General features: G+C 38.6%; 1 pseudogene across 1 annotated transcript in view; it reads left to right on the top strand.

The window, feature by feature from the left end:
* The window catches only part of LOC143577999 ((-)-kolavenyl diphosphate synthase TPS28, chloroplastic-like), a 48116-nt pseudogene that overhangs the window by 657 nt on the left and 19686 nt on the right, over nucleotides 1–27773 (top strand). The window contains exons 2-7 of the transcript XR_013143199.1: nucleotides 310–372; nucleotides 21670–21764; nucleotides 22023–22329; nucleotides 23832–24015; nucleotides 24975–25189; nucleotides 25270–25390. The product of XR_013143199.1 is annotated as a (-)-kolavenyl diphosphate synthase TPS28, chloroplastic-like (transcript). The remainder of the gene's footprint in view (nucleotides 1–309; nucleotides 373–21669; nucleotides 21765–22022; nucleotides 22330–23831; nucleotides 24016–24974; nucleotides 25190–25269; nucleotides 25391–27773) is intronic.

The following is a 27773-nucleotide window of genomic DNA, read 5'->3' as shown; positions in this document are numbered from 1 at the left end:
TCCTTACATTATTATTCTTACAAGTTTACACATTTTATGACAATTATAATGGTTAATATTTAAATCCCTAAAATTTATTCCTTTCTACTTTGATTCCAAACACCTCATATTGCGTTAGTAACATACTGACGCCCATGTAGTATTAATTTTCTTTTATATATTTTTTTTTGTTTTTCTAAATATATACTAAAGAAAACCTTTTAAGTATATGACTAATGAGTGGTTTTATGATTATATGTTTTCCACAGCTTGTCATTGTTAATAAATGCACTCTAATTTAGTTGGTCTTTATTTGCTATTTCTTTACAGGAAATTTATTTCTTAAAAGTACCTGTTTCCAGAGCAAAGCCGTATCAAACCCTCGTATACAAGGTATGCAAATAATCCAAAAAGCAGCTTTAAGATGTTAACTGAAGCCATAGTATATAAATCATTTGAGAAATTATAGGTCAAACTGCTGAATCCCGCTCATGATACACATATTAGACCGTGAGTGGATTGAAGCCTTTATGGGGCGTTTTGCGCCATATGACGCCACACCACAATAGGGTGCTTTTGGCTAAAATGGGCTAAAATGAGTGTAGTAGATGGAGCTCTTTAAATCATTACCTCATGTATTATTATTTTATTATTATTATTATATTAAATAAATAAATAAAACCAACCAACTAACCAATCAACAAACACCTTCTTCCCCATCCGGTGCTTTGTGGGAAACACGCCCACCCAAAAAAGCCCATAGCGCTCTGGGGTAGAGATGGTCAAAAAAACCGGTTGGGGAACCGGTTTAAACCGGAAACCGGTTTTTACGAAAACCGGTTTTTTAAAAACCGGTTTGACCGGTTTACAAACCGCCGGTTCGTATTTCGGTTACAAGTTTTAGATCCAAAACCGGTTAACGAACCGGTTAATGGAAAAACCGGTTTTTTTTAATAACCGGTTATGGAAAAACCGGTTAACCGGTTTATAAAAAAACCTGTTTTTGACCGTTGTGGAAAAACCGGTTAACCGGTTTCTCCATAACCGGTTAACCGGTTAAAAACCGGTTTTTGAACGTTGTAACGGCTATATGCCCGTTTTTTTTTTGACCGTTTTTTTTTTTTCACCATTTTACCCCCACAAACATCTATATATAGTTTAGGTTGGGTATTGGTTAGATCACACTCGATTATACAACTCCAAACGCTCTAAACGTTTATTTCATACGCGATTATTTTGTTATCTCACGCTCAATTATACCACATTACCACTCCATACGCTCTTATTTCGTAGTCGATTATCATGGCCTCCCAAAGTGCTGCTTCATCCGTCAACATGGGTGCCTCGAACACGGGAGAAACGGTCGTTCGGGTCATCCACAATAAACGAAACCATGATGTTTGGCAACATTTCGACCTATGCGAAATGTCTAACGGTAGCCAAAAAGCTCGATGCAAACATTGTTTGAAGTTTTATGGCAAAGATGCAAACTCCACTTTAAAAGCGCATGTACAAAGGCCCTTTTGCAAGGCCTTGAAGGACGAATCGGGAAGTAGTTCGCAGCCGGAGATGACGAATCAAGGAGCGGTGTTTACGTACGACGTTGAAGCGGTACGTCAAAAGTTTTCAAACTTTGTGATTCAACAAACACTTCCTTTTAACCACTTCGACAACCCTCAATTCACGGAGATGATGCAAAACTATGTTCAACCACACTACCAACACGTAAGTCGTTCGACCCTTAGAAGAGATTGTCTTAAAGCATGGAAAAACGCTAAATCCGAACTAATTTCATACTTTTCAAACTTACAAACTGGTGTAAACTTAACAACGGATGTGTGGTCGGTACCTCATGGTTCGCCCGACTCATACATTTGTGTGACGGCTCATTGGGTTGACCCCGAGTCGTGGCAAATGATGAAACGAACCGTTGCGTTTCAATTGTTTGATTACCCGCACACGGGTAGAAATATTTTTCAAATCTTGGATAAAGTCATTCGACAATACAAGATTGAACATAAAATATTTTCAATTTCGTTTGATAACGCGTCCAACAATACGGCCGCGGTTGGCCATTTAAAATTAAAGTATAAACCTATTTGTGATGGAGCGTTTTTTCATAGCCGATGCATTGCACATATTATCAACTTGGCCGTGCAAGATGGGTTAAACGTGATCGAAACGCAAAGAAACAATTTTAAAAGAATGTTACGAGATGTTTTTAGCAACAATAAAACATTTTCAAGATACAAAAAATTTTGTGTAGAAGCTAATTGTCAATGGTTGGGGCCAAATTGGGATTGTCCAACAAGATGGAACTCGACTTGTAATATGTTTGAGAAAGCCATCCAACAAAAAGAATCATTAATTGCGTTTCATCAAATTTTGTCAAGTAGGGGTAAATGTGCACCGTACGATCCTAGAAACTGGTTATTGATTGAGATCATTACGGAGGTCCTTCAAATTTTTAAATCTTGCACAACTAGTTTATCCGGGGTTTACTATCCAACAAGCCCCATTGCTTTACCAAAAATTGCTGTCATGTGCACAAAGTTGAGTGAACTTCATTGTAGGGGTGCACCTTATTTTGATATGGGTGTAAAAATGAAAGAAAAATTTAGAAAATATTTTCAAGAACTACCCGCTGTTTTGACATGTGCTGCTGCGTTAAACCCTTGCATCAATGTTGGTGGTGTTGAAGCTTTAATAGAAAAAATTTGTGATGAGCTAGAGTTAAACGACGATCAAAACCCCTATTATAGCCAAACTTTAAAGAATGCTTTCAACACCACCTTGTCAAACATGTATGATGTCTACCTTACAAAATACGGGTCGTCTTCCCAAATTCATGACTCGTTAAGAGCTGTTGCCCAATCCCAATCCCAAACCGACCTTGAAATGGGGATGTACTACATGATTTGGGAAGACGCCGGTAAACGTCAAAAGGTAAACACCCCAAGCAGTGAACTTGGAAGGTATGGTGGTACCAACTTTGTGAAACACATGACTCCGGATGAATTTAGAAGTCTTGATTTGCTGGCTTGGTGGAGAGGTAAGGAGGATGAGTTTCCGATCCTCGCCGCCATGGCCAAAGATTTACTAACGGTCCAAGCTTCCACGGTTGTAACACCCCGACCGATGGCGGATTATACATCGGGGTGCTACGATGTGTTTCATTACTCGTGACACTATTTGGGTGTCAATATTTAATAAATACATTTCATTGCGCATGCACAAAACGCACCATAAATTAACATAAATCACATATCATAACTCATAATATTCAAATACATAAATTTGTCTTGTTATATTTTAAACTAGGTCCAAAGTAAAAGAAAACATCCTACGTGTCCTTGAGTTTCCAAAAGCAGCTACAGCAAACCTGAACATGTGTTAAAATAAAACGTCAACACTTGCGTGTCGGTGAGAAATCAAGTTTAATAGATATAAATAGATATAAATAGATAATAACAAAGCACTGCGCGCAACATGTGTATAACTGGTGTTCAACATAGTGTGTAAACAGATTGTGATCAAGCCAAAATAGATCATAGCTCATAGTTCATAGCGTGCTCCAAATCGAGCAAAAACAAATAATCATTCGTGTATGTGCAAACAAACCAAGAAAAATCGTAACAATAGGTCTCCCGTGTTCATCTAATGGATCCATGAAAACTTCGGAATAGGCCGATCAAAGCGGTTAATGATCAACACATACAAATATACAACACTAGTAAACGTCCATAAATCATGGGTTTTGCGCACATAATTTCATAAACAAGTTTAAGACTCAAGTTGTACGAACACATGAACATCCCAAAACGTTAAAAATAAAAGGGGATTAGGTACGAGATTACTCACTTGTAAAAGGTGTGTTGAAAGATAATGCAAGAACCAACTTTTAAACAAGCGAAAGTTAACCTATAAATAAGAGGTTATTGGTTTAACGATTGGTTTTTATGTCTTGAATATATGTAAGTCACTTAAACAAATTATTTAAAAAAATTATATATTATTTATTTACCGAGATTTCTGGGCAGAAAAGAAGAGAAGACGGATTGCAAAGAGGGGAGTTGGAGGCGTCGCTGAGGATCTTCGGCTGAGAGTAAGGGAGAAAGATTTTGGGGAGTGTTTAAGTGTTTAAGTGTAGTGTTTAATTATCCAAGAAATTAGTTTTATTTATAGGAAAACCCTAGGGAACACATCCCTTGATTTGGGGAAAAAGATCTTATCAAATCAAAGCAAAAGATATCAAAAGCAAGAGATATGGTGGCAGCTGCAGGGGATGGGGAAGGCTGACAGGTTACTGTTCATAGCATGGGAGGGGTCAGTCAAAGTACTGATCAAGACAAGGAAAAGAAGATTTTAAAAGATTATGCCAGTTACTTTTTCTGACAACCAAGAGGGTTGGTAAGCAAGCTGCGCCGAAAGTGACTTTTCGGACAGATGTCAGATCTGGCCTACTGTGCCCATACCTTGGCAGGTATAGCACAGAAGATAAGATATTTCAAAAGCATACAGGCTGGCTTACACTGGAGAAAAGACTTAAGTGTCTAGCGCGAGAAGGCTTGAGTGCGCGAGGGCGAAGGCAGACAGAACAATCCTTAGCGCGCCGCGGGAAGAACTACAATCCTTAGCGCGCCGCGGGAAGAACTAAAATCCTTAGCGCGCCGCGGGAAGAACTACAATCCTTAGCGTGCCGCGGGAACGGTTCGCCTCGCATATCGCAGGAACAACTGGTCTTCACGCAGGCTTCCTTGTAAGGAGTCTGGCGCGTGGAGCGGCGCAGACAATCCTTAGGCGGGAAGAACCAAAGGACAAGCAAAGAGTTGAGTAAAAGGGGTTCAAGGCTTAAGGGTTAAGCAGAGGGGCGGGACGGCGACAAGAGAGAAAAAGGGGCGGGACGGCGGAAAGGAATTATTATTATTATATATATTTGATAAATTTATAAAGATTATAATCAATTTTTAAATCTTAAAATCGGATCCGAAAACGGGTACCTGGGTCGGGTCGGATTTGGGCAGATGTTGTTGGAATTACGTATGCCCGAGACACATACTTATACTAATGTGGCTAACTGTGTTTGATCCAAGTCGGGTCATACCCAATAACAAGCTAGACAACACCAAATGTATTCTTTTAATGATTTGATCATTTAAACGAATACCGAACACTACATGTTTAGAAAAATTGGTTTTCTAAACAAACACACTTGAGGATTTAAATAAATTATCTGGATAATTTGTTTATATATAAATTAATTATTTAATTGGTTAAATAATTATATAAATGTATGTACATTTTATAAAAATGAGTTTTATAAAATAAATGGAGATGTTTTAAATGGTTAAATCAAAACACAAAAAAAAAAAAAATAAATAAATAAATAATAAAACCGGCCACCCCATGTGGGTGGAGGTTTTGGTCCAATCAAAAGCTTTGTTGACCACTTTATCATCCTCCATTCACAAGACATGCATTAGTGTATCTTCCATTTTGAATTTCAAGTGTTGAAACAAGCAAAAAAAAACTCTCTCTTCCTCTCCAAAACTCACGGCCACTTTGGCCAAAGAAAAAGGGTGTTTTGTGAGCTTGATTCAAGTGTTCTAATCCTAGCAACAAGTTGGTGTTGTTGTTTAATAGCTTGGGGTATCAAAAGCTTGAGGGTTTCTCCTTTGCAACCTTGCCATTTGAAGACATCATCTTCTTCATCCACCTACATCTTCTCATAAGGTATAAGAAGGTACAATTTACATTTTGTGAGCATCTTGTTCTTGTAATTTTGATCCTTGGCTTCGGGTTTTAGTTTTAACATAATGGTATGTTCATTAACAAGTTTTAAAATCTTAGCTTCCGTTGCGTTTTCATGTTAAAATGGTTAACTTGAAACTTTGATAACCTTGTATAAAACCCAACAATGGCATCAAGAGCCGGTTACAAGGACTTATGCTCCTTATTTATTCATAAATTTCGGATTTTCATGGGTGAAAAGGGAAGTCCGAAAATTTGGTGGATTTTACCCCTCATGGTTTTGTAAGATCTTGACATGCATGGAAAGATCTTAGGAAACCATTATTAACATTTGGATGTTGAATATATAAAAAAAAATAAAAAAAAATTTGGCCGTAGCCTCTTGGGGGGGGGGGGGGGGGGGCGATTTTGTTTTGGGGTATTTGGGCATTGGTTGCTTAGGTTGCATGCTTAGAACATTTGGTATGTTTGATTGTGTCATAACCGAAACCTAGACCTTGGATGTGTTGATTGTTGTTTGTGTATGTTGATTATGTTTATTATTCAATATGGTTGTAATAATTCATAATCTTAGGCTTGTGTAATTTATTTATTCATAAATTGGTATGTAATAAATAGATTAGTTGCATTTTTCTTTTTTTTAGAAAAATATGTATTAGGATACATTTTGTAAAAATTGAAGATGCAAGAATTGGTGGATTTGGGCCTTGGACCGAAATTTTGGGCTTGTTGGGCCTCACCGGCCCATCATGGGATTCAAGCCCATTAGGCCCATAAATTTCACTCTTGGGCCCAAGAAGACTTTTGGAAGTTTGGAGCCCATTAACAAGCCCAACAAGAACACAACAACTTGGAGAGGATACTTGAAGCATTTGGATGCAAGGTCAAGTGGGAGTCAACATTCCATCCTTGTGTCATGTTTTGTCCCTTAGGTGTGACTTATGACCTATACTTGTTTCGGCTAACAAGTATGGTCAAATTTAGCGGTTTTCGGTTATGACTATATTTTGCATGTGTATGCTTGGTTGTTTGTTTTACTTTATGTAATGTGTGGTTGATAGATATTAGGATACCCAACCGTCACATAGGAACGACAACAAGCATAAAACGGGTTCTAATATATATTTGGTAATATCGCGTCAATTAGTTTAATTAAATGGGTTTATTAAAACTAAGCGATCACTCACTTATAATAAAATTGGTTTTATTATAACTAGAACCTTGAAAATTGGTTTTCAAAATCGCCATATTTCTAAATGCATGTTAGGATATGGCATAATGTTTTTCAACTAGAATATTTGAAAAATTTAAAATCCCTTTTTTCATAATTACCAAAGAAACAAGTCTAACACCATCCTTTTGTATGACACTTAATGTATTAGGGAACTTTAAATGGGATAAAGGTCACCTAACCATTTTGAGCAAACTAATATACTTAGGGTAATATTAACATATTTGTGGGATAAAGGTCACCTAACCACTTGTATGTTAATCTTACATGTTTATACAAATAGGACGACTTGAATTGGAAACCATGTGATAAAGGTCACCTAAGCATGAGATCCAATGGTGTTGATGGGATAAACATGCCAACACGAAATAAGGATTTCGAATGGTCCCATACCTCTAGAAGTTGCAAAGGGTTGCAATTGTCAAGGTTGACTACCTTGTTAAATCAAATAACGGGATAAAGGTCACCTAACCGAAATTTGATTTATCGTTGGATTCTAGAATTTAATTATTATTTTAAAATCTGGAATAAAAGGGTATTAATAATTAAATTGATTATAATACTAAATAGAACTTTGTTAAATTTTGTAGATGGCCGCTAACAATGCAAACACCTCTACCCATAACACCCGTAACCTATCCTTAAGAACCATCCTTGAAAAGGATCGTCTAAACCATAATAACTTTATGGATTGGTATCGCAACTTGAGAATAGTTCTCAAGCAAGAAGAGATATCATATGTCTTAGACGATCCCATTCCCGATGAGCCTAACGTGGAAGATGAGGAGGCGTATAACAATTGGGTCAAGTACACCAAAGATTCGGTGCAAGCCTCTTGCCTCATGTTGGGGACTATGATTCCCGAAATCCAAAAGGATTTCGAGCATCATGGGGCATACGACATGATAACTCAATTGAAGGAAATGTTCCTTCAACAAGCTAGAGCGGAACGTTTCGAAACGGTTCGAGCGTTTCATGCATGTCGTATGGAGGAAACCCAAAGCGTCTCATCTTATGTCCTAAAGATGAAAAGCTACATCGAAAAGCTTCGTAGGTTGAATTGTCCCGTGTCTAATGAGTTGGCTACGGATTTGATCCTCAACTCTTTGACCAAAAGGTTTGAAACCTTTGTCATGAATTATAACATGAATGGGTGGGACAAAAGCATTGGTGAGCTTCACGCAATGCTAAGAACGGCCGAAGCGGGAATGGGTAAAAGGGTTTTACCCGTTCTAACAATCAATGAAGGAAAAAGGGGACATAACTCCAACCCCAAAGCAAGTGTTGCTAAGGGCAAGGGCCACGTCCAAGGAAAGGGAAAGAGGAAAGCCATCACGCCCACCAAACCGAAGGAAAAGAAGCAAAAGGTTGCGGCGCAAGATCCATGCTTTGAGTGTGGAGAGATAGGTCATTGGAAAAGGAATTGTCCGACCTATCTCAATGCGTTAAAAGATAAGAGGGATGCGGGGCATACCTCAGGTATTATCTTTACTATACATATTGAACTAAATGTTATTTCTTCAAATACATGGGTACTTGATACCGGATGTGGAACTCACATTTGCAATTTGTTGCAGGGGTTCAAAAGAAGTAAACAACTCAACAAAGGGGACATTAGTCTCTTTATGGGCAATGGAGCAAGAGTTGAAGTCCAAGCCCAAGGAGACTACTTGTTAAAGCTTCCAAGTGGTTTGGAAGTAATTTTGAAGAATGTTTTGTATGCTCCTAAGTTAAGAAGAAACATTATTTCCGTGTCCCTTTTAAAACAATGTGGCTTTGATCTTAAATTTATTGATTATGATATTCATGTTTTGATGAATGGCATATTTTATTTTAAAGCTATACCCATAAATGGTATATATGAAATAGATCAAATTGGTACGTCACATAGTAGTTCAATGTACAATGTCAACACCAAGAAACTCAAGAAGGACTTGGGTGATTCCTATCTTTGGCATTGTCGCCTTGGACATATAAGCAAGAATCGCATGCAAACTCTTCGCAAGAGTGATATTCTAGAAACAAATGAGTATGATTCATTTGATGTATGTGAATCTTGTTTACAAGGCAAAATGACAAAGCAACCCTTTAATAAAACTTTTGAAAGGTCAAAAGAATTATTGGGTATCATACATTCGGATGTATGTGGTCCTTTTAGACCAATGACTAGGAATGGTGAAAGATACTTCATTACCTTTATTGACGATTATAGTCGATATGGTTATGTGTACTTGATGAAACACAAAGATGAAGCTTTTGAAATGTTCAAAGACTTCAAAACTGAAGTAGAAAGACAACTCAAGACCACAATCAAAGTACTTCGTAGTGATAGAGGAGGTGAATACCTAAGTGGTGTTTTTCAAGATCATCTTAAGAGTTGTGGAATTATTTCACAACTTACTCCACCTGGAACACCACAACATAATGGTGTGTCTGAAAGGAGAAATCGTACCCTATTAGATATGGTTCGATCGATGATGGCTAGAAGCACTTTACCTCTATCATTTTGGGGCTATGCTTTACTTTCCGCTGTTCGCATATTGAATATGGCTCCAACCAAGAAAGTGGAGAAGACACCTTTTGAAATATGGCATGGAAAGGCTCCATCGCTATCATTCTTAAAAGTTTGGGGTTGTGAAGCTTATGTAAAGCAATACACCCCAAACAAATTAGAAGTCCGATCCACTAAATGTATCTTTATAGGTTATCCTAAAGATGATATAGGATATTACTTTTACGACCCTAGTGAGCAAAATGTTATTATTGCTCGAAAGGGTAAGTTCTTGGAAACTAAGTTCCTTGAGGAAGGAACTAATAGTAGAACAGTGAAATTTGATGAGGATCAAGAATCACAAGATGATACACAATTGGTTGATACTAGCACTCAACAAGAGGTTGTTGAAAGTGATCAAGTGGTTGATCAAAACACACAAAACGTTCGCAGATCTGGTAGAGTTAGCAATCCACCTGAAAGGTATGGATTTTTTGTAGAAGGTTGCTACGTGGTAGATTCGGATGAACCAACCACATACCGTGATGCAATGTCCAAGAATGATTGTGACAAATGGCTTGAAGCCATGAACGTTGAGATGCAATCCATGTATGACAACCAAGTTTGGGAATTGGTTGAACCACCACTCAACTCCAAAGCTGTTGGAAGTAAGTGGGTTTTCAAAAGAAAAACTGATATGCATGGAAACTTGGATACTTATAAAGCGAGACTTGTAGCTAAAGGTTTCACTCAAACTCAAGGGGTTGATTATGATGAAACTTTTTCGCCTGTGGCAATGCTAAAGTCTATTAGGATATTATTTGCCATAGCTGCACATTATGATTATGAAATCTGGCAAATGGATGTCAAGACCGCTTTCCTAAATGGATATCTTGAGGAAGATGTCTATATGGTTCAGCCTGAAGGTTTTGTCGATCCGAAACATCCTAATAAAGTATGCAAGTTAAAGAAATCAATCTATGGATTGAAACAAGCATCTAGAACTTGGAATCATCGTTTTGATGAAGAAATCAAAAATTTTGGATTCATCAAGAACGCTGATGAGGCTTGTGTGTATAAAAAGGCTAGTGGGAGTATAATTACCTTCTTAGTATTGTATGTCGATGACATTCTACTATTTGGAAATGACATTCCAACCATGGAAAGCGTTAAGGCTTGGCTTGGAAGTAGATTTTCCATCAAGGATCTTGGTGAAGCTGCCTATATTTTGGGAATAAAGATCTATAGGGATAGGTCAAGGCGCTTGATAGGTTTGAACCAAAGTACATACATTGATAAGATCTTGAAAAGGTTCAAGATGGAAAACTCCAAGAAAGGTTTTGTACCTATTCAAAGAGGGACCATATTGAGTTCAGCTCAATGTCCAAGCTCAAAGGGTGAGCAAGAGATGATGAAACAAATCCCATATGCTTCTGCTATAGGATCCATCATGTATGCGATGATATGTACTAGACCGGATGTGTCATGCGCTTTGAGCATGACAAGCAGATACCAACAGAATCCAGGAAACAGTCATTGGATGGCTGTTAAGAGCATATTGAAATACCTTAGGAGAACTAAGGATATGTTTCTGATATATGGATCTGGTGAGGAGGAACTCGCTATAAAAGGTTACACGGATGCGAGCTTCCAAACTGATCGAGATGATTCTCGATCACAATCTGGGTATGTGTTCACTCTTAATGGAGGAGCTGTCTCTTGGAAGAGCTCAAAACAGGAAGTGGTAGCATTGTCCACTACAGAATCAGAATACATCGCCGCTTCATTGGCAGCTCAGGAAGCTGCATGGTTGAAGAAATTCATTACTGATCTAGGGGTGGTCTCTACCATTCAAGACCCCCTAGAAATCTTTTGTGACAATGAGGGTGCGATTGCACAAATCAAGGAACCTCGTTCGCACCAAAAGACAAGGCACATAGAGCGGAGATTCAACTACATAAGGGATGAAGTTGAAAAAGGAAAGATATGTATTCGCAAAGTTGGAACTGATCAAAATCTTGCGGATCCATTCACGAAGCTCCTAGAAAGACCGAAACATGAGCGTCATGCGAGTGGCTTAGGACTTCGATATTCTAGTAATTGGATTTGATCTATTTTGTATTTACGTTTAAAAGACTTTTGTAATTTAACTCTTTTATATGATTATGGAATCTTGAGTTAAATTCTAATTTTGCATGTTTAAATCCATGAATAAGTTATCTTATTCTAAAAGTCCGTAGTCGATCACATTTGTGGGAACAAATATGAAGCAAGACTATTATGAACTAGGATTGGTGGATATTCATAAGGAATGAATATGGAGCATAGGTTTGCTGCCAAAGTTCATAGATATTTGTGGGATACAAATATTGGACTGACCCGCTCTCAATATTACTACATGGAGTCGATTGACTTGATCATTAGTAATCTTGAGTAAAGGAGAATTTCATATTATCCTTAGACCTGAGATGTATATTGGGTCTTGATTTTCACCGAGTATTACACTTTGACTCTCCCCTTCGCTATTCGTAAAAGATGGTACATAAGGATGAGCTCAGGTGGAGTATGAAAGTGATAGTGAGAGGCGTATACAGTCAAGATGGATTTTGTTCCTCTTATGTGTTGAGAGTTTAGATGTCTAAGGCCTGATAAAGTTGAATTGTAAAGAGAATGATCGCCTATGTCTCTTAGATTCAACATGACATCTAGTAACAAAGGGATATAATGATAGATTCACCTAAATCATATCAAGTAAGGAACTTGAAGGGATGATGTTATTGAATGGCACTTCGTCAAACACGTTAGGGGTGGTGAACTGTTGTTAGGCGGTATTTACCACTTGCATTAATTTTCTATGTATCTCGTGCAAGTGGGAGATTGTTGGAATTACGTATGCCCGAGACACATACTTATACTAATGTGGCTAACTGTGTTTGATCCAAGTCGGGTCATACCCAATAACAAGCTAGACAACACCAAATGTATTCTTTTAATGATTTGATCATTTAAACGAATACCGAACACTACATGTTTAGAAAAATTGGTTTTCTAAACAAACACACTTGAGGATTTAAATAAATTATCTGGATAATTTGTTTATATATAAATTAATTATTTAATTGGTTAAATAATTATATAAATGTATGTACATTTTATAAAAATGAGTTTTATAAAATAAATGGAGATGTTTTAAATGGTTAAATCAAAACACAAAAAAAAAAAAAAATAAATAAATAAATAATAAAACCGGCCACCCCATGTGGGTGGAGGTTTTGGTCCAATCAAAAGCTTTGTTGACCACTTTATCATCCTCCATTCACAAGACATGCATTAGTGTATCTTCCATTTTGAATTTCAAGTGTTGAAACAAGCAAAAAAAACTCTCTCTTCCTCTCCAAAACTCACGGCCACTTTGGCCAAAGAAAAAGGGTGTTTTGTGAGCTTGATTCAAGTGTTCTAATCCTAGCAACAAGTTGGTGTTGTTGTTTAATAGCTTGGGGTATCAAAAGCTTGAGGGTTTCTCCTTTGCAACCTTGCCATTTGAAGACATCATCTTCTTCATCCACCTACATCTTCTCATAAGGTATAAGAAGGTACAATTTACATTTTGTGAGCATCTTGTTCTTGTAATTTTGATCCTTGGCTTCGGGTTTTAGTTTTAACATAATGGTATGTTCATTAACAAGTTTTAAAATCTTAGCTTCCGTTGCGTTTTCATGTTAAAATGGTTAACTTGAAACTTTGATAACCTTGTATAAAACCCAACAGATGTCACAGTCTCCCCTACTTTAAGAAATTTCGTCCCGAAATTTATCTCGAAGTAGGATGCGCAGAGAAAAGGTGCGGGTATTTGATCTTCATTTGATCTTCCCTTTCCCAAGTGAACTCGGCTCCGCGCTTGGACTCCCAGCGAACTTTGACAATAGGGATGCGACTGAGCTTGGTTTGCTTCACCTCGCGATCCATAATCTCAACAAGCTTCTCAACGAAATGCATAGACTCATCAACTTGAACTTCATCAAGTGGTATGTGGAGGTTCTCGTCAGCTAAACATTTCTTGAGATTGGATACATGGAACGTTGGATGCACATTGCTGAGCGCGGGCGGCAGGTCCAGCTTGTAGGCAACCTTTCCCACTCTCGCAAGAATCTTGAACGGACCAACATAACGAGGTGCAAGCTTACCTTTCTTCCCAAAGCGGACAACACCCTTCCAGGGCGACACTTTGAGGAGAACAAGATCACCAACTAGAAATTCGAGAGGCTTCCGCCTGCGATCTGCGTAACTCTTTTGTCGGCTTCTGGCAGTCAGCAGATGATCACGGATCTTGGCGATTTTATCGGTTGTCTCTTGAACTAGTTCGGGTCCTGTGATTTGAACTTCACCCACTTCGTTCCAACAAATCGGTGAGCGGCACTTTCGACCGTAAAGTGCTTCAAATGGGGCCATACCGATGCTGGAATGATAGCTGTTATTATAAGAGAACTCGATCAGAGGTAGGTGTGAATCCCAATTACCTCCAAAATCAAGAACACAAGATCGAAGCATATCCTCGAGGGTTTGGATGGTTCGCTCAGACTGTCCGTCAGTCTGAGGATGATATGCAGTACTCATGTCCAAACGAGTTCCTAACGCAGATTGGAGAGATTTCCAAAAGCGAGATATAAAACGGCCATCGTGATCGGATATGATGCTCAAGGGAGTACCATGACGGCAGACAATTTCTTTGACATATAGATGCGCAAGTTGTTCAACACGGTAAGTTTCACGAATGGGCAGAAAGTGGGCAGACTTGGTCAATCGATCCACTATTACCCAAATGCTATCATGTTTGCTTGCGGTCGAGGGTAACTTGGTGATAAAGTCCATTGCTATACTTTCCCATTTCCACGTAGGAATTTCTGGTTGTTCGAGCAAACCAGATGGGCGTTGATGTTCAGCTTTTACCTTAGAACAAGTTAGGCATTTAGCTACGAACACAGCAATATCCTTTTTCATACCGAGCCACCAATAAGTAAGGCGCAAATCTTTGTACATTTTGTCAGCGCCAGGATGAATGGAATATCGAGTTTTGTGCGCTTCACTCAGTATGTCAGTGCGAAGAATCTCATCATTGGGAATCCAGATGCGATTGAGATAACAGAGAGTTCCATTCAGGTTAGGGACTAGATGCGCTTCCGCACCACACGCTAACTCGGCGCGTAGGTTGCCTTTGCTGATCAATGCGCTGCGCGTCGCGAATGCGCGATTCAAGGTTGCTTTGGATCGGCGCGAAGTGAAGCTGCGTGCGCGGCAAAATACAGTTGAGTTGACTGGGTTTGCGGCTGAGCGCATCGGCTACCACATTAGCCTTTCCAGGGTGATATCGGATCTCACAATCGTAATCGCTGATGAGTTCGTTCCATCGGCGTTGTCTCATGTTAAGTTCCTTTTGATCAAAAATGTGCTGAAGGCTTTTATGGTCAGTGTAAATGATGCACTTAGTACCATAGAGGTAGTGTCTCCAGATTTTTAAGGCAAATACAACTGCGCCAAGTTCGAGGTCGTGAGTCGTATAATTCTTTTCATGAATTTTGAGTTGCCTTGACGCGTAAGCGATAACCTTGCCTCGTTGCATAAGTACACAACCGAGACCTTGGTTGGAGGCATCACAATAAACGACAAGGTCGTCAGTACCCTCTGGTAACGTTAGAACAGGAGCTTCGCACAATTTTCGCTTGAGCGTTTGAAAGGCTTCTTCTTGCTTCGAGCCCCAAATATACGGTTTGCCTTTGTGCGTTAATGCTGTTAAAGGCAAGGCGATTTTTGAGAAGTTCGAAATGAATCGCCGGTAGTAACCAGCTAAGCCCAAAAAGGAACGGATTCCGGTAGGAGTGGTCGGTGTAATCCAGTTCTTGATTGCTTCAATTTTGGATGAGTCGACATGAATACCCATCTTGTTTACAACATGACCAAGAAACTGTACTTCGTCAGACCAAAACTCACACTTGGAGAGTTTGGCATAGAGTTGTTCGGTTCGAAGCTTTTGCAACACCAACAGAAGATGTTGTTCATGCTCGGCCTTGGTTTTGGAATATACCAGAACGTCATCGATAAACACGATCACGAATTGGTCCAAGAAAGGCCCACACACCCGGTTCATTAGATCCATGAAGACAGCGGGTGCGTTGGTTAAACCGAAGGGCATGACCAAGAATTCAAAATGACCATAGCGGGTTCGAAAGGCAGTTTTGGGAATATCTTCTTCGCGGATACGCAACTGGTGATAGCCAGAACGGAGATCGATTTTGGAGAAACAAGAGGCACCTTGGAGTTGGTCAAAGAGGTCGTCAATACGCGGTAAGGGGTACCGGTTCTTAATGGTGAGCTTGTTCAGCTCGCGGTAATCGATACACATGCGAAACGAACCGTCTTTCTTTTTAACGAACAAGACCGGAGCACCCCACGGCGAAGAGCTAGGGCGAATGAATCCTTTATCGGTCAACTCTTGAAGTTGACTTGCTAATTCTTGCATTTCAGCGGGTGCAAGTCGATAAGGAGATTTGGCTACGGGGGATGCACCAGGAACAAGATCAACACGAAACTCGACTTCCCGAGCGGGAGGTAAACCAGAAAGATCTTCGGGAAAGACTTCAGGAAAGTCACGCACGATGGGGATTTCATGAAGTTTCTTCTTTCCTTCATCGGGTTTGACCACATGAGCTAAGAACGCGACACATTTTTTTCGTAAAAGTCTTCGGGCTTCAGTGCATGACATGAGTTTAAGACCGTTAGATGGTTTCTCGCCGTAGACATGAAGATCTTGACCATTTTCCCGAGGAATGTGAATCAATTTCTTGGCGCAGATTACTTCGGCGCGATTTTGCGAGAGCCAGTCCATACCAATAATAACATCAAAACTTCCAAGAGGCATGGGAATGAGGTCGATTAGAAAATCGTGTTCATTAAGGTTAAGTGTGCAATCTTTGATCACGGAGTTTATTATAATTGTTTCACCGTTAGCCATTTCAACTGTAAAGTTTCCGTTTAAGTTTAATCGCGGTCGCGCAAGTTTTTGTTCAAATGCGCGAGAAATAAAACTCCTATCGGCGCCAGTATCAAAAAGTATAGATGCATATTGTCCGTTAAGTAAAAATGTACCATTAACCACGTCATTATTCGCTTGCGCTTGGTGCGCGGTTATATTAAAAGCTCGTCCGCGCGCCACTTGGTTTGAAATTTGGTTAACCGGATTAGCTTGCGTAATTTGTACTTGCAGTCTCGGGCACGCGTTCCGGAAATGACTGGGGTCACCGCAGTTATAGCACGACCTGGGTCGTGGATTATGGTAGGTTGATTGTGGGTTTTGCGGGTAGGCTGGTGGTGTTTGCGCGATTGGGTTGGCGGGAAGGACTCTACAGTACTCAGCAGTGTGACCAATACGGCCACATCGGTTGCATTGTCGACACGGGGCTTGAGTTGGGTGATGAAGTTTACAGGTTGGGCAAAAGGGTTGGTTTCCTGTGTAAGGTTTCTTAGTTGACGGGGCAGGGAGCGCGGAATTGGTTAAGGCATAGTTATGGACTACAGGGGGTGTTGGGTAGGTTGACAGTGGGTTAGGAGCGTGTACTGGAGGTTGGTAGGCGGGTTGCTGGACAATGAGCGGGTTGGTAAGCGCGTAGGCTTGATGATTGGGTTTGCGCCTGCGGTTGAGGTTGTTACGGTTTGAGGGTTCTGGCTTGGTTTCTGTTGGTTCTGGGACAGTCTTGGTGAGTTTGGTCTTCTCGGCTCCCCGCAGGAACAGGGTTCTTGCCCTGACATGGTTGTCGCTGAGCACAGCGGCCAACTCGATGGCGTCAGAGAGGGTTACTGGGTTTCTGGCCCATACAGAATCTTGAATTTCCATGGGGAGACCCCCAAGAAACTTTTCGATGGCGCGGCGGGAAGGGGTAACTAGGTGCGGGACAAGCAAACTTAGTTCGTGAAAGCGCGTAGCGTACTCGCGCGCTTCACCACTGTACTGTTTCAAGTTCCAAAATTCCTCCTCAAGGCGCTTTACTTCGTTGGGAGGGCAGAATTCTCGAGTCAAAAGATCCTTGAATTCTTCCCAGAGCATGCTAGAAGCAGCCTCCGCGCCACGCGCGTGAGCTACTCCGTTCCACCATGTAAGCGCCCTTGATTCCAGGACACTTGAGGCGTATAAGGTTCGTCGGTCTGGAGGGCAATGGGTATGGAGGAAGGTGTTCTCAATTTTCTCGAGCCATTGGAGCATTACGGTGGCTCCTTCGAGCCCTGTGAATTTCGGAGGGTTACCCGCATTAAAGGACTTAATATTGTATCCAGAGGGGTAGGTATTATTTTGATTTAAGGCTTGGGCTATTGCGGCGGCCATTTCCTGAGAACGACGCTGCATACGTCTGCGCGAGGCTTCTCTCCTCTGATGACGGCGAGCTGATAGCGGAGGCATTCTATAAAAGTTTTTGTTAATATCTTGGTATGGGAAATCGTTTTAGCGCAAAGTATATCATTGTAAAGCTTGTTTCGCGGAGTTAAATGCTATCAAATTTTGAAGAAAAATATGAATTTAAATGCAAACTTAATACAGGTAATGAATTCGAATTGAAAATCGACAATTCATGCATCACCATGACTTTTCAAATCTTCAATTTAAAATATACGAGTAAATGAGTATTGGAGGTTGACAATTCATGTATCACCATGACTTTTCAAATCTTCAATTTAAAATATACGAGTAAATGAGTATTGGAGGTTGACAATTCATGTATCACCATGACCTTTCAAATCTTCAATTTTAGAACATAAAGTTAATGGGGATTGAAAATCAACTATTCATGTATCACCATGACTTTTCGGATTTTCAATGTTAAGTCCCAACAACAAACGAATATGTAAGTAAAGAAACGAATTGAAATTTAACAATAAAAATCGAAAGATCGCGGATAAAACATGAAATCATGTGCTGCGTATGCGCAAGCATATTTTATAAATATCGAGTAATTAACAATTAGCGCGCAATCATGAGATTTTTCTCATGCGCGAGAAGGGACTCTTAGGTATTCTAGGTCGTCACGTCTAACCACCTAATCCTAAAGTCACGGAGCTCTGATACCAATCTGTAACACCCCGACCGATGGCGGATTATACATCGGGGCGCTACGAATTGTTTCATTACTCGTGACACTATTTGGGTGTCAATATTTAATAAATACATTTCATTGCGCATGCACAAAACGCACCATAAATTAACATAAATCACATATCATAACTCATAATATTCAAATACAAAAATTTGTCTTGTTATATTTTAAACTAGGTCCAAAGTAAAAGAAAACATCCTACGTGTCCTTGAGTTTCCAAAAGCAGCTACAGCAAACCTGAACATGTGTTAAAATAAAACGTCAACACTTGCGTGTCGGTGAGAAATCAAGTTTAATAGATATAAATAGATAATAACAAAGCACTGCGCGCAACATGTGTATAACTGGTGTTCAACATAGTGTGTAAACAGATTGTGATCAAGCCAAAATAGATCATAGCTCATAGTTCATAGCGTGCTCCAAATCGAGCAAAAACAAATAATCATTCGTGTATGTGCAAACAAACCAAGAAAAATCGTAACAATAGGTCTCCCGTGTTCATCTAATGGATCCATGAAAACTTCGGAATAGGCCGATCAAAGCGGTTAATGATCAACACATACAAATATACAACACTAGTAAACGTCCATAACACATGGGTTTTGCGCACATAATTTCATAAACAAGTTTAAGACTCAAGTTGTACGAACACATGAACATCCCAAAACGTTAAAAATAAAAGGGGATTAGGTACGAGATTACTCACTTGTAAAAGGTGTGTTGAAAGATAATGCAAGAACCAACTTTTAAACAAGCGAAAGTTAACCTATAAATAAGAGGTTATTGGTTTAACGATTGGTTTTTATGTCTTGAATATATGTAAGTCACTTAAACAAATTATTTAAAAAAATTATATATTATTTATTTACCGAGATTTCTGGGCAGAAAAGAAGAGAAGACGGATTGCAAAGAGGGGAGTTGGAGGCGTCGCTGAGGATCTTCGGCTGAGAGTAAGGGAGAAAGATTTTGGGGAGTGTTTAAGTGTTTAAGTGTAGTGTTTAATTATCCAAGAAATTAGTTTTATTTATAGGAAAACCCTAGGGAACACATCCCTTGATTTGGGGAAAAAGATCTTATCAAATCAAAGCAAAAGATATCAAAAGCAAGAGATATGGTGGCAGCTGCAGGGGATGGGGAAGGCTGACAGGTTACTGTTCATAGCATGGGAGGGGTCAGTCAAAGTACTGATCAAGACAAGGAAAAGAAGATTTTAAAAGATTATGCCAGTTACTTTTTCTGACAATCAAGAGGGTTGGTAAGCAAGCTGCGCCGAAAGTGACTTTTCGGACAGATGTCAGATCTGGCCTACTGTGCCCATACCTTGGCAGGTATAGCACAGAAGATAAGATATTTCAAAAGCATACAGGCTGGCTTACACTGGAGAAAAGACTTAAGTGTCTAGCGCGAGAAGGCTTGAGTGCGCGAGGGCGAAGGCAGACAGAACAATCCTTAGCGCGCCGCGGGAAGAACTACAATCCTTAGCGTGCCGCGGGAAGAACTACAATCCTTAGCGCGCCGCTGGAACGGTTCGCCTCGCATATCGCAGGAACAGCTGGTCTTCACGCAGGCTTCCTTGTAAGGAGTCTGGCGCGTGGAGCGGCGCAGACAATCCTTAGGCGGGAAGAACCAAAGGATAAGCAAAGAGTTGAGTAAAAGGGGTTCAAGGCTTAAGGGTTAAGCAGAGGGGCGGGACGGCGACAAGAGAGAAAAAGGGGCGGGACGGCGGAAAGGAATTATTATTATTATTATTATATATATTTGATAAATTTATAAAGATTATAATCAATTTTTAAATCTTAAAATCGGATCCGAAAACGGGTACCTGGGTCGGGTCGGATTTGGGCAGATGTCACAACGGTAGCTTCGGAGTCTGCTTTTTCTGTTTCTGGCAGGGTTATATCGATTAGGAGGACTCGACTCACTGCACCAGCTATAGAGATGTCGATTTGCTACAAGGATTACTTGGACTCTTTAGGTAGGGCACAACATCAACGCTCACTCGAGGGGGAAATGGAGTATGAAGCGGGCTTGTATGAAGACGGGGTCAATGAAGGACACACTCAACCAATGACCGATGAAGAAGCCGCGTACGACGATTACCTAAGAAATAGCTCGGGATCGGGTAGCGAAGAAAATTAGTTAAAGAAACAGCAAACATGGAGGCAAATCATGAGTAAGAAACAGCAAGTTGTTCATGTAATCGTGTCTAAGCATTCTTTAATGTTTGTATTTTTGAGTTACGAATATGCGATAACGATTTAATGTTTTTATGTTTAATGTAAAAACTATAAATGAAAGTTATGTGTTTTTAATCTTTGGTTTGTTGAAAACACATTCACCAACACACACTCATACTCATCTTCCAAGCAAAGAACCCTAACAACGAAAGCAAAGAATGGCTTCGGTCAGTCCGTTTTGCCTTGTAGTTACCGGTTTGCCTTGTAGTTACCGGTTTGTTTATACTGTGAAAAAATAATGGTTATTAAAAAAAAAAAAAAACCGGTTAACCTAAAAACCGGTTATTAAAAAACCGGTTAATAAAAAAACCGGTTAATAAACCGGTTCTAACCGGTTTCTAAACCGGTCCTAACCGGTTAGACCGGTTAGGGTTTTGACAGAAAAAACAGGTTATTAACCGGTCCGGTTATTAACCGAACCGGTTTTTTTCCGGGCCAAAAAAAACCGGTCCGGTTAATAACCGAACCGGTTTTTTTAAAAAAACCGGTTTGTGCACCTCTACCCTGGGGGCGATGTTCCCGACGCTATGGGGGCTTTTTGGGTGAGGAAAACGTCTCACTAGACATGGTCTTATGGGTCAACAAGAACACAATCAATTACAAAGAGATAATTTTATCTGCTTGCATATTATACTCTGAAACTAGAGATTTACAACCCAAAGTATAAAATATGCATATTAGACTACGTATATAAAATATTTATGAAGGAGATTAAGTCATAACATAAGAGATGTGTTTTTAAAAAGCAATGAATTACATAAAGTATTTATGTCAAGTGAATATTATTTTAATTAAATTGTTCGAATATTTGTAACGACATAACATGTATTCTTTTGTGAGCAGATGCAGAATACTCTAATGTACTTCAACAGAATCGTTCACCACTTATCAACTCGCACAATAATGACAACCTGACGAATCATGAGGACACACAAAAGGTGCATTTTTTTGATCAAATTTAGTTAAAAAAAATTAACTTTAAATAAATAACTATAAGAATCATAAAATGAATTTCACTGTTAACTTATATATACCAAACATTATATACGGTCATAATTAGTATCCCATAAAAGTTAATTAATTTTGTAATTTGTTTTTAATAGATTTTTAGAAGTAAAACATATAATATTCCAAACACCCTATAAACTTTATGCCATGCCAATTATTTTTGATACTATTACTTTTTAAATCATCAGATTGTGTATCCGAGCGATAAAATTACGCAATTTGTAGACATAATTAAAACAATGCTGGGTTCGATGGATGATGGAGAGATTAGTGTGTCGGCTTACGATACGGCTTGGGTTGCACTCGTACAAGATGTCAATGGAAGTGGTCTGCCTCAGTTTCCATCAAGTTTGGACTGGATCGTTAATAATCAACTTTCAGACGGGTCCTGGGGCGACCGTTAGATATTTTCTGCACATGATAGACTCATTAATACACTGGCTTGTACTATTGCACTAACTTATTGGAACGTTCATCCCACTAAATGCCAACAAGGTAAATCTTTCCATGGTCCATATTATCAATATAGTTCAATCTTTTTTTCTTAAAAAAAGTAAGAAAAAAATTCTATTTGTATACCTGTGGTTTGTTACTTCCATCCATTTGTATATAAATTCAAAACCTTTAACACTTTGAACACATATTAATTCCAATTGTATCCATTTGTATACAAGTTCCAAACGGAGTTAACCAATGCCGTTAAAACCTCCCCCACATGAGGGCCATTTTCGTCTATTCAAATAAAAAATAAATCCAAATATCATATCAGACCGATTCAAAAATTTAAGCCAATTACAGAAATGCATTGTTTAGTTTTTGATTATTATTCCCAAACAACATCATTTAAACCTTATGATCTAATTTTGATTTTTAATGATATTAGGGAAAGAGGATACATTGTATGAAAATGATAATGTCTTTATGCTACTATTAGTGAAAGTTCATTGTGATTACAGGTACCTAATGGTATATTGTTAGTGAAAGTTCAATGTGTAAGCCTACTCCATTTTTCAGTTTAGTCTACTAGGTATCGTATAAAAAAATTGACATTATGCATGAAATCTGACAATATATTCCTACAATATATGATTTGCTACAATATATATCACAATCTACTGCAATATATTGGTCACATTTATGTTGAAGTCAAAAATCCAAACTTAACACTTTGGTAGATACTTGAATGAGTGATTAGATCAATAATTCAATAGTTTGACCAAAAGGTCAACTGCTGATCATGAACATGTGAACCTTGATTATACTATATTTATGAGTTTTCAAATTGTGTTTAAATTATATCAAAATCGCCTCCTTTTTATATAAATAAATTATGTTCCATTTAAATATTGTAAACACAGCGTGACTATTGTTAAACTATAACTACTGCTATTTTCTTTGAGTTAGCCTAATTACAACATTATATACTGGCATGTAAACGAACCGAACGAAAACGAGCATGCTCGTAGGTGTGTATTTAACTTTTTGTGAACGTACACTTAATCGAACAAAATTTTGTGTTCATGTACGTTCGTTTTAAAATTGAACATTTTCTTGTTCATTTAAAAAAAATAATATATTCATGTTCGTTTATGTTCTTTAAAAAATGAACGGTTTAAAGCATAAGCGATTTTATTGGAATAGACGAAAATATCCCTCATGTGGGGGAGGTTTTAACGGTTTAGTTAACCCCGTTTGGAACTTGTATACAAATGGATACAATTAGAATTAATATGTATTCAAAGTGTTAAAGGTTTCGAATTTGTATACAAATGGATGGAAGCAACAAACCGGAAGCAACAAATCACAGGTATACAAACAGAATTTTTTTCAAAAAGTAAAAATATAATATATATGGGCTTTCAATATATGTTTAAGTAAAGAACTGCAACAAGCCAACAATTACATAAGCTATTGCTTTAAAGATGTCTTGCGCCACTATAAGGTGGCTTAATGATAGAAAAAAAATCATTAATATTTGCGACGATGTACTTGATCAGGATTGAGGTTTCTGAAAGAAAACATAAGCAAACTTGACAACGAATATGGAGAACGAATGCTGATTGGTTTTGAAGTAGCGTTCCCTTCGCTAATAAAAATGGCCCGGAAGCTAAAACTCGAAGTCCCTGAGGATACTCCCGCCATGAAAGAAATCTATGCAAGACGAAACTTAAAGATGACAAAGCAAGTACTTTAAACCCTTTGTTTTTTCAAAGAAATAAACAAGTAACAGATGGTAAAATACATGGACGAAACCAGGGCCTGGGTCATGCTTTTAGTCTTGTTATAGAATCTTATTATTATTATTATTTTAACAAAAGCGTGCGTTTGAACCCTTAGGACGCATTCGTTTCACAGAATTCGTGGAAATTCAAAGGAATTGGAATTAAAATCCCATGACATTGCGTGGTCGTTTCGTTGGAATTGGAATCTAATTAATTCGTGGGAATCCAAAATGGTGTGTTCGGTTGTCCAATAATTGGAATTGGAATTCAATTCATTCAAATTCCTTTAAATAAAGGGATTTCAAATCCTTCCAAAATGTGAAAAAATTCAAGGAAATTCATTGAAATTTTTCTCGAGCGTGTTCTTTTTTTTTAACATGGACAACGAATAAAACATTTTAATTTTTTGTTTTTGATTTATATTTTGAGTTATCAATTTATTATTATTATTTTTGAGTTTTTTTTAGGTGCTTTTGATCTTAATAGAGAACCCCAAATAAAAATTCAAAAAATAAAAAATAAAAAAAAATTTATAACTCAAAATATAAATAAAAAACAAAAAGTCTAAAAAAACTAAAATGTTTTCGCTGTTATACCCGCTAAAAAAAACGATTCCAATTCATTTGTGGTGATAAATTACAATTATTTGTCAAACGAACAAATGGAATTTGATTTCAATTCCTTCCAATTCCAATTTCAATTCCAATTTCTATTTTAACATTCAGATTCCAAATCCAATTTCTTCCAATTCCAAATCCTATGCAAATTTCAATTCCAATTCTATTTCATTATGTGAAACGAACGGGCCATAAGGGATTAGTGTAATGATGACCCCGACCAAGAAGTTCTAGTTTTGTCGGTGCAAATTAAGGTTAACTACTTTAATGAGAAACAACAAAACATAAATGTAAATGTGAGGATTATTTCGTTTACAATGCAAACGGTGCCGACAACTTTACTTCACAGTTTGGAAGGAATGTTAGATCTAGAACGGGAAAAGCTTCTAAAATTGCAGTGCAAAGATGGATCGTTTCTCTTTTCACCAGCATCTACTGCTTTTGCACTTATGCAAACAAAAGATGAAAAGTGTCTTCAATATCTTACAAATATTGTTACCAAATTCAATGGTGGAGGTATGTTTCAATATCTTATAAAGATAATTTGTTTCTAGTTATGTAAGTTTATCAAGTTATTGTGTTTGGTCATGTTGTAGTCCCGAATGTCTACCCGGTGGATCTTTTTGAACATATATGGGTCGTTGATTGCCTTCAACGACTCGGGATTGCTCGTTATTTTGAGCAAGAGATCAAGGATTGCGTCGAATATATCCACAGGTATGCAACTTATAACTAGAGATTAGTAAAAAATGCATACTTAGATGTTTATGTCTAGAGTACCTTTCTATACAAATAAATCTTCTTATAGCTGTATAATCTATCTTTCTAAACTTTAAATATGTTATGTGCCATACCCTGTATCCCATGATCTCCATGAAGCGTATACCCATGCATGCACCCAATTTCACTTTATGTTTCCGTTTATTTTATTTAGATACAAAGTGTTAGTGGCTAATTTAGAGTTATAGTCGTGGGCTAGGGATTTTATTTCTTGTTACCTTTAAAAGGCTATATCTAATTTCTATATGAAATTAGGAATGAAAAATGATGAATTGATATGGTTTTCTCTTTATTTCTAATATGGTTTTTCTTTAAACCATTTGATTAATGATTCGGTCGAATCAAAATATATTTAAATAGTTTACGTGTGGATAAATGAATAATAAATAAACATTAAGTGATACAATGGTAAGCAACTTATTCTTTGGATTCAAGTATTGTCTATGATAATTAGAGTTTAAGACGAAGAAAATGGTTTTTATTATGTTGCTTTTTGCAAAAGGAAAATACACTATTATTTATAGGTGTTTTTACAATTACAAAGAAAGGAAATAATTTAACTACAGGTTGTAATCATGTTGTATCTATGGTAAATATGAGCTGGGATATGATGATGAAAACTGATCCCATAATTTGCTCCATTTTCTTTGACTTTCCTTTCTAACCCCCCCCCCCCCCCCCCGCCCACACACCTCAAGTTGAGTGGTGGGAGCTTCGATACTCAATGGCTAGACATTCGTTGATGTAGGTCCCAAAACGTGGGTGGATCTAACAACGTGTCTTTGATCAACCAAACTTAGTGTTAGCGGAAATCACACTAAGTCACCTAAGAGGTCTCGGATCTTGAGAGTTATTTTCGGTTAAGGAAGTGAGAGAGAGAGATAGAGAGAACTAGTGAGAAAGTATGTGTGAGTTAGAGATTTGGCAAAAGATTCTTGCTTCTCATGTCATGCTCCCTATTTATAGAGGAGCATGCATGAGAAGCATGATTGTATTACTAATATGTCCAATGGGCTTGTTTACAATTTCCCTTGGGCCTAAATACAAACAAAACAACATGAATGGCCCAATACATGCAAATCCAATACAAAAGACTAAACATACAAAAACGGGACCTAACAATCTCCCTCTAGTCTTTAGTATTGGAACCCGTCGGTGTCGTAGACCAGACATTCGTCCTCGGTCAGTGGAAGTTCAACAAGTCTTCGGACGAACTTGTTGAAGGCTTCAACTATCCGGTCTGTGTTCTGACGACCAGGATCCTCAACGGTTACCAATGGTGAGTTGTAGAGCTTCTCCACGTCCTCTATGTGTAGTCCCATTAGGTCATGCTCGTCAAACACACGTATCTCGTGCATGTTTCGGCAATGGATGACGGCTTCACCGGTCGTATTATCAAACTCCTAACTGATGAAGTCTCGAAGAGTGTTAAGAATATAGGGCTCACCATGATAAATGACGTGACAATCTTTTGGTGCCCTGTATCTCCACATCGTTCATGGCTCTCCAGTGGTTGGGTCGATTTCTTTTGGGTTCTTGTACTTCCGACCTTTATTCAGCTCAAAGTCCTTGTAACCCACCTTTGACTGATGATGTAGATGTGTGGTGACCCATCCTTTCAATGAATCATCATATTCTCCTCGACTGAGAGCTTTACGAAGATAATTGATGTCAAGCTCTGGCAACGATTTCAGCTCGTGATGAGAGAGATATATGAGATCTCCGCTGTATCTTCTGATGGCCCAACAACTATTCTCCTTGTACTTTGCAGACACGATTAGTGAGTCATCGTGATATGGATAATTGAGGCAGCAGGTACTTGCACGACTTGATACGATGTGAGTCTTCCTTTTCTTCTTCTGTGTTGTACGTGACAAGTCTGAGGCTGGATTGGAGACGGGATCAGTTGCAGGAGCCTCTGAAGATTGAGCTGGTGGTATATATGGATTTGGCGAGTAGTTGATGTAGTCTTCTTCTACTGCCTTTTCCGCACTTTGCACTATGAAGGGTTCCAGGCTCTTTCCACCTTATATGAATGCATCCATGATCCCTGAAATGTTACATGTAGGAAACAACTCTTTATACATATCGTCAATTCTTGAGTCGTGTTCCCTGACTTTGCTGGCAGAGTCGTGTGTAGCAGGGTCTTGAATATGTTCTGAGTGTGTGGAGGTGATTAAGTGTTAACTCCACCTCCACCTCCTGCTGCACCGGCTCCTCCGTCTCCACCGTCACCTCCACCATTGTTGTCATCATCATCATCCTCATCATAACTGTCATGGACGTTGTCGTCCTCTTCATCATCCTCATCATTATCACT

The sequence above is a fragment of the Bidens hawaiensis genome, unplaced genomic scaffold (assembly GCF_021521415.1).
Source record: "Bidens hawaiensis isolate Kalapana, Puna unplaced genomic scaffold, B.hawaiensis_p1.1 tig00028992_1, whole genome shotgun sequence".
Taxonomy (NCBI): Eukaryota; Viridiplantae; Streptophyta; class Magnoliopsida; order Asterales; family Asteraceae; genus Bidens; species Bidens hawaiensis.
The sequence above is the reverse complement of the archived record's forward strand: the minus strand, read 5'-3'. Positions and strand labels throughout refer to the sequence as shown.